This window comes from Lathamus discolor, chromosome 2 (genome assembly GCF_037157495.1).
Source record: "Lathamus discolor isolate bLatDis1 chromosome 2, bLatDis1.hap1, whole genome shotgun sequence".
NCBI classification, from domain to species: Eukaryota; Metazoa; Chordata; class Aves; order Psittaciformes; family Psittacidae; genus Lathamus; species Lathamus discolor.
In genome coordinates this window covers 552,262-559,924 of record NC_088885.1, presented here as the reverse complement: position 1 = coordinate 559,924, position 7,663 = coordinate 552,262, and the positions used below count along the sequence as shown (strand labels likewise).

Here is a 7,663-nt window from a genome sequence, read left to right as displayed (position 1 = left end):
TCCCACAGACTCTCATTAATACAAGCTAATAAAGAACATTTCAAGGTCATACAACTATAATGAATGATGCAAACATGGAATGCAAGTGGATGATATACTGCTTGTAAAGACAGTTTGTTTTACAGTACATCTACATCCTGCATGGATGCCAAGAAGCTCAAGAAGCCCCCTTTTATCAAAAGGCTTTTGTAATCCTTAAGGGAAAATTAAGTGTCGGTTAATAATCATACAAGGCTCAGCAGGAACAGTGCCTGTGTTGGCACACTGAAAAAAATACCTGGCATACTCAGTGCACAAGTAGCTGGCTGAGCAGTCCAAAAGGCACTCACAGAAACATGGTGAAACAGCAGACTATGTGTAAATACAAAAGCATTCTTATGTTGCTAAGAAATGGCTGCAGGGATTAAGACTGACCAGAGCACAGTAAGCCTCATGACAGTTTATAGAACATGGTTTTCACAACTGGTGAATGAAGTCCCACAATCTTCCTAAGGTTCAGGAGGAGCCACATAACCTGCAGTGCTGCTGTGAAACCCTCTGCAGACAGAAGGCTGATTATAGATACACAGAGATGCCTACCCTTGCTGGAACTGGAGCATCCAGATTGACAAGACTAAGACTTCTCTTTGAAGCATCACTATGAGGAAATGGGGCCTTTCCTCCTCCTACCAGCATGGCTTGAATTAAATTTTAACTATGTTTAATTCCTATTGCTTGCATAACACATCAGCTGAAATCACCCTTTGCACAATTAAAAGACAAGGCATCAAGAGCCACATGCAAAATACTCCTCCTAGGTTAGTTTATTGTATCTTGCTATTGTAACTTAGATGTTACTATAGATTCTCAGAACACAGTGCAAAGCTCCATGCATATGAGAAACAAACATTTGAGACTTTAAGCCGAGACTCAACATCCTCCTTAGGATATTCAAGAACTTGTAAAAACTTCCGTTAAATAAAAATGTGATATGTAATGGACAGAGATAAATATGGTATTATAAAATCTTAAAGCTAAAAGAATAGCATTTCAGGCTGAGAAGCTTGTATTTTCCAGAGTACAGATGTCAGGATGACACCTAAAGAGACAAAAAAGCAAAAAGAAGCATTTGGAAACAAAATATTTGAAAGCAAAACTTGAGCCAGCTTGTTTGCACTGAAAAATAAATCAGTGGCATCACAATGGACATGAGACTATGGCTCAGACAGAGCAAATTATAAACATACAAGATATATGGATTTCCAGAACAACTGGATCTTGTTTCTGTAAATACTTAACGCACATGAATGGACACATGAGTTTCCTGGGATTGCTCATGTGTAATGTTGTTAGTTAGAGTCTGTCAGTCGCTAGTCATGTGCAGTGACATTTGCAGACCTGTAGGACTGGAACCTCAAAAATAATAAATTCTTCTGAAGAGTGATCCTTTTTTTCCTATGCACTGGCTAATAGTTAGCAAGCATTTGGTCATTTCTGTTATAAGTAGTAATAACCCATTTCCTCACACCGAGTCCTAGGAGCTGGCAAGGCACCCGGAGACAAACAGCACTGCAGTGGTTAGTGGAAGAGCAATCCTTTCTGTAATAAAAAGCTGGGTATTCACTTACATATCTTAATTCTTTCCATGCATGCCCTTTCTTGCCCTCGCCCCCTAAATTTTATTCAAACAGAAACCCAGGAATTTGGCCTCATGGCTGGGACTTCTGGACAGCTAGCAACCTGACTGGATGGGCAATAGTGCAGTTCAAATTACAGCTGTCCTGATAGCTGGCCAGCGTGCACACAGCTCAACTGCACTTCAAGTGACTATAAATCTGAGGTGTCTGGACCATGTCATGCTTACTGCACTGGTGCTAGTTATCTGACTATATGCAGGAGGTGCCTGTATTCCAGTTTCTGCCTGTGTTGTCTTGAGCTGAAATGAGAGATGCTGGCACAGACTTTACACACTTTGTCATTTTAAAATACCTGACAGAGCCCTTGTAATGGAAATCAGCCACCTCTCAGGTTTCAGAAGAACTCTTCCTTTGAGCATAAAAATCTCTGGCTACCATCAAGTTGCTTGTTTTCTTTCCTAAGTTTTTAATCCTGAACACATTCAGAGAAAAAAAAATTAGACCATAGGAAGGAGTGATATTCCAATGACAGTGGATTTTACATTGCCACTCATCCAGGTGAGTCCATCGGGCAATGCCACAACATATTCTAGAGACTGAAACAGGCATCTTTTCAGTCTGCATTTGGGCAGTTCTTAGATGGGGGAGAAATTACTCCATTCACCCTGTGAGCTGTGCCCTTCTGTAACCAAATCCTTCCTGACACTGACCCCAGCCCTCTGGCTTGGCAGTAGCAAGTTTCGTTGACTAATTATATGCTATTGCAAAAACAGCACTGTTTTTGACTTTTTCCTCCTCATTTAATTAAATCTTGCTTTATTCTCAAGTTATGAGGGAACCTTTAGGACTTATTTATATGGCTACAGGGCCCAGAACTGTGGAACAGCGTGGTCTGTCCCAGGCACAAACAAGCCCTGACTGTGCATCAGTTAGGCACCTATCTATTATCATGCATGTCTGTAAAGCACAAGGGGCTAATTGCTCAGTCTCCAGCTAGGCACTGTGGAGAATGGTCTGTACTCCAAAGAGCTTATAATCTCAAAAGGAAGTCAAGCAAGAAAACAAGGAAACATTTATTGTGAGGAATACTATTTGAGGTCTCAGTATCACTTTATCATATATTATCCTATCAGTGTTGGAACTGTGACTTTTTTTCCTGTGTACTTTTCCATTAAGGTCCCTTAAAGTCAATGGGACATCACATGAATAAAGAATGCTACAGATGAAAGCAGAAGCTGGATCACAGCATAGACCTCCTCAGTAGCCACTTGTGGGCAGTAAGGTCAAAGGCTTTTTGAAACTTAAAAGTCAACTATATTAGTAGATTTTCTTTAATTCACTGCCCTGGAAATGAGATCTTCCTTTGTAACAGCGCTGATTTGTCTCCAGTTTTTCATGATAGTGTCTTTGAATGACAATTAAAAAGACAGAGACTTTACTAAATGGAAATAGTTCCATTTGCTAAATGGAAATAAAGACAGGTGCTCTTAAAAAAAAAAAAAAAAAGATAGTAAATGCTCCATCCTTGGCAGCGTTCAAGGCCAGGTTGGACAGAGCTCTAGTGTGAGGCATCCCTGCCCATGCATGGCAGGGGGTTGGAACTAGGTCCTTTCCAACCTTATCCATTCTATGATTCCATGATTCTGTGGTACCTGATTTTGCTAGATTTCCCATGGCCATTTTAGCAATTTGTTTTAAATTCAATATTTGAAATTATGCTTCTTTAGCACTCACAACAAAACCATTCATAGACATTTTAACAATGTTTTGGATAATTCTAGTTATGTTTAAAATGGATGATAAAATATGAAAAATTAGGTCTGATTTGAACCCATGCTTAGGAAGAATTCAGAGCAAACACACAAAAAAGAATTCCAAATAAAACTCCATGCTTCATCTGTAAGCAAAAAGCCATTCTATGCAACCAGAGTCTATGTTTGAGATCAGATCAGCGATCTGACATGAGACTGTATAACACTGCAGTCTAGCTCTTTTATACTGCAGTTTTACAGGATAAAGAAGGGTCCATTCAAGCCCTGTCCCAGAAAGCCACTGCTCACCTCAAAGTTTTCTATCCCTCCAGCTCTTTAACCAGCATATTCACTGATTGATTTTCCTTGACATAGTAAGATACCAAGACATTTTCTCACCTGTTATGCCTCTTTTGAATTACCTCACATAGAAGAGAGAAAATGCATAGGTAGCTGCTGTTCCTCTTCAGTCTTGAAGCTATCATCAGGGCAGAAATAGCTGCAGATGAATCACATTTTCATTTACCCATTTCAGGAAGTTATTGCTTAGACAAGTGTCACACCTCGATGACCACTGCTAGTAACATTGCAGTTATAAGTGTTAATATGTATAAGTTATAAGAAAACACTTATCCAGTTATAAGTGTTTTCAGGATTTGTCCATAAAACCATCTTCACACACCTGTTGGAAACAAAATATTGGTCTTGCAAGACTTTATTCCAGAAGTCAAGAGTTGAAACTTCAGAGCCTGGCTGAATTCATAAGAAATCCATGTCCATGTTGCAGTTCATCCACCAGCCACCCACTGCAGACTAGTGGGTCCTTCAACTGTCACTACAGGCAATTGCAAGTGAAACTTAGTATTCTATATTTCCCTCTCAGCCTGCTCCATTTGGATTCCCTGGTGGCTACAAAAGAGAAAGCTTATTAGCTTTCTTGTCAGCAGATACGCTTGTAAGGTCTCTCTCTCAATAGCCCCTTAGATCTTGAAACCTTCAGTGTTGTAATAGCTGAGATTGCTGCCTCTTGTCAAGTTTGATGGAAGTTGGTCATTGGGCTCAAATGTTACAGGGAGGATCAACTGGTACCTATAGAAAACATCAGCAACAAAACAACAGTTAGTCCTGACAAACAACTGAGATGTCCACTATGATATTTAAATATATACACATTTCTGCTTGTTTGCTTACACAAATATCATGACTGACAAATAGTCTACCTCTTGTTGAAAGACCTGTAGCCAAGCCCATTCATCAGTGTTGCTTATATGGCAACAAGAAGACTTCCAGAGATTTTTCATCATGGAAATCAATTATGAACTCTCGGGAAACAGCAGTATTTCTAGTGCTGAAGAGGTGATATACACTTCTAGAGTGAGAAAATCCATGTGAATATGACCTTTCCCTTAGTTTCCTTAAGAAATAAACCTCTCTGGCTTCATGTATACAACCCAAGGGAGCACAAACCCACTCCTTCCTCCTTGCACAACAAGTTTTCCAGATCATTAAATGAAATGTAAATTCTGTGATTTAGAAGAGAAAATCCTGGCAGTGGCTGCAATGAGGATGTTCTCAAAGCTGTTTGTTCTGAAGAAGGAATGTGGGAATCCTTGTCATCATTTCATAGTAAGGCAGAGTTTGTTAAAGTTTTGGAGAAAACTGATGTGTCTGAGCATATAGATTCTCAAGTTCTTTCTGGTTGTCATCCCACATACAGGTCAGTAATTTCACATGACCTCAACTCTTAGAATAAATAGCAAAAGAGTCTGAATGCATTAGTTGCAACCCAGCTTTGTAACTGCTATGATTCCATTTGAAAATATTTTACTGGCAATAAACGGAAATTTTGCTCTATTCCAACTTGATAAATGGGTATCAGGGTAGATTAATAATACAACCTGTCTTCTGTGCCAAGCTCAGTTAAGAACCTATGCTCTCTATTTTCCTTTGCATAGTCTAATGGCTGACTAAGAAGCCTCAATTCTCAAATCATGTGCCTATTTTAGCCATTTGAAGAGTCAGAAGATCTTTCGCAGCATTTTAATGCATTAATTCCTTTATTTTTAAAAAATTAATACAGTTTTAGCATTCTTAAAAGTGATTTGCCATAATTTTTCCTCTGCACTAAAGGGGTGTCACACACAATACAAGCATGCAAAAAGATTCCTGTGGATTTGTGAAGGTATGTCAAGCTGGATAAGTATTAAGAATAATGACATAATTTGTTGCATGTTAAAATACCAAATGGCCTGTTGGTGCGATACATTGTGATACTTCACAATGGATATTCATAAAATGTTTCCTGGAACCTAAATTCATGTCAAACTGGTTTTACCAGGATTTTAGTCCTAAAATACTATTACTGACGGTGTGATTCTGACCCCCCAAGGGTTTGTGCATGGTCCAGGCATGTGCTCACAGAGGTGGCACAACATTCAGCTTCAAAAAAGACACCACATGAGACATCTTCCTGCTCCCAGGTAGTGACTTGGGAAATTTCTTGGTAATCCCAAGTCTGGAGTTCTGCTTAGTAGCTAATGGGCATGTTATAGAAATACTACATGTATGTGGACGACCAAGACTGTCAAACACCACCACTGCAACCACCCTAAAAGAAAAGTTAAAAACTTATGCATTAATCCTTGAGAAGTGCTCATCTAGCTGATCCATTTTGTTGGACTACCCTAGGCACAAATATTCACCTAGTGCTTGGAAACTGTATTCTACTCTTGGAAACCCCTGGGAATTCCAAGTTACATGCCCTGCTAGTGACAGCATGGTCAGAATTTCAGGTGCAAATACGCATTGTCCTATAACCAGGGAGGGCACTGGGAAACTGGTAGGAGCATGTAAAATATTACATTTGAAGGTGTTGTCAAGTGCCAATTTTCCATATTTACTATTTGATAAGCCTCCTCAAGGACAATGGGTACTGTAGCAGCAGAGAGCTCTCGTGCTCCACCTCAAGCATGAGGTTTGTGAATGAGTGGTTATGGGCAAAAATGATCGTAAGTCGATCAACACAAAAATTAAGACTATTTTCTCTGTGAATTCTCACATTAGCTGTTGTCTGTATCCAGGTTTTATTTGAGAGGAAGGATGGATGCTAATGATATTCCTTCAGGCTCTTCTTATCTTTCCCTTCAAAAGCTGGAGTTCCTTACAGTCCTCTCTTTATTAGCAAACTCTTCTGTGCCTCTTTGTTCATAGCATGGAGCCTAACAAAGGGTCCGTCCGATTCTTTGGCATTAAAGGGACGCTATCAACTTGACAAATCAAACCTGCCTTCTGTGCTTACAAACAGCATTTGAAGACTGAAGGAAATAGAAAGCAAGTGCTCTCTCCTGATTCAAGAGATGCTTTAAAGTATTTTTATAAGCAGTTTCATCGAGTTAATGAGGCCAAATTTTACTGCAGAGGTCTTTAGAAGTATGCTGAACCACACATTCCCCTTGTTCTGTGTTATTTTATCCATCAACCTTGAAAGTTACCTTTTAAAGGATTTTCTTCTCAGCAACTGAAAATCACGTAAGATGACTGGAAGTTTATAATGCTAACCTGAGACTTCAGAAACTTGTTTTATGGGTTTAGACAAGTTTCTGTGCTGCATAAGGCAAATTCCTTCTTTTGCCTCCATTCTGTTTATAAAACAGTATTTCTTCACACTATTTACTATAGTAATCTTCCCAGCGAGGGTGCTGAGGCGCTGGCACAGGGTGCCCAGAGAAGCTGTGGCTGCCCCATCCCTGGCAGTGCTCAAGGCCAGGTTGGACACAGGGGCTTGGAGCAAGCTGCTCCAGTGGAAGGGGTCCCTGCCCGTGGCAGGGGCTGGGGCTGGATGGGCTTTAAGGTCCCTTCAACCCAAACCAGTCTGGGATTCTACGATTTCCTGACCTGATTAGAATATTGAAGATAAATTCGCTGAGCTGTTCCCACATGATGGTGATGAGGGCGAAGCAGATGTATTTAACCTTCTCAGCCTAGCAAGTGTCGTGTGAACCAGCACGTCTGACACAAGCAGCTGGCGGTCAGACACCCCACGGGCCCCCGCCTCTGGACCTTGGTAAGACCGAGGACCCGCACTTCCTCCAGCACGCTTTTCCACCCACACCACCCCGGTGCAAAGAACCACCTCACACCACCCCAAGCCCTGCCCGACCAACGCAGCTGTAAGAAGAGCAAAGCACGGAGGAATTTCACACACCCCAGCAAAAGAACTGCCGCTGCTCCGAGCCCGCCTCACGCACCGCGCACCGCGCACCGCCCACCGCCATTGCTCCTCCCACCTCACGCACA

At 41.0% G+C, this 7,663-nt stretch overlaps 1 long non-coding RNA gene across 1 annotated transcript; it reads right to left on the bottom strand.

The window, feature by feature from the left end:
* Positions 1 to 674: 674 nt before the first annotated feature.
* Positions 675 to 7,632, bottom strand: LOC136009081 (uncharacterized). Its single transcript, XR_010610315.1, has 3 exons — positions 7,572 to 7,632; positions 3,767 to 4,456; positions 675 to 1,078 (listed from the first exon to the last, which is right to left on the bottom strand). It is a non-coding gene; the product is annotated as an uncharacterized LOC136009081 (long non-coding RNA).
* Positions 7,633 to 7,663: the final 31 nt, after the last annotated feature.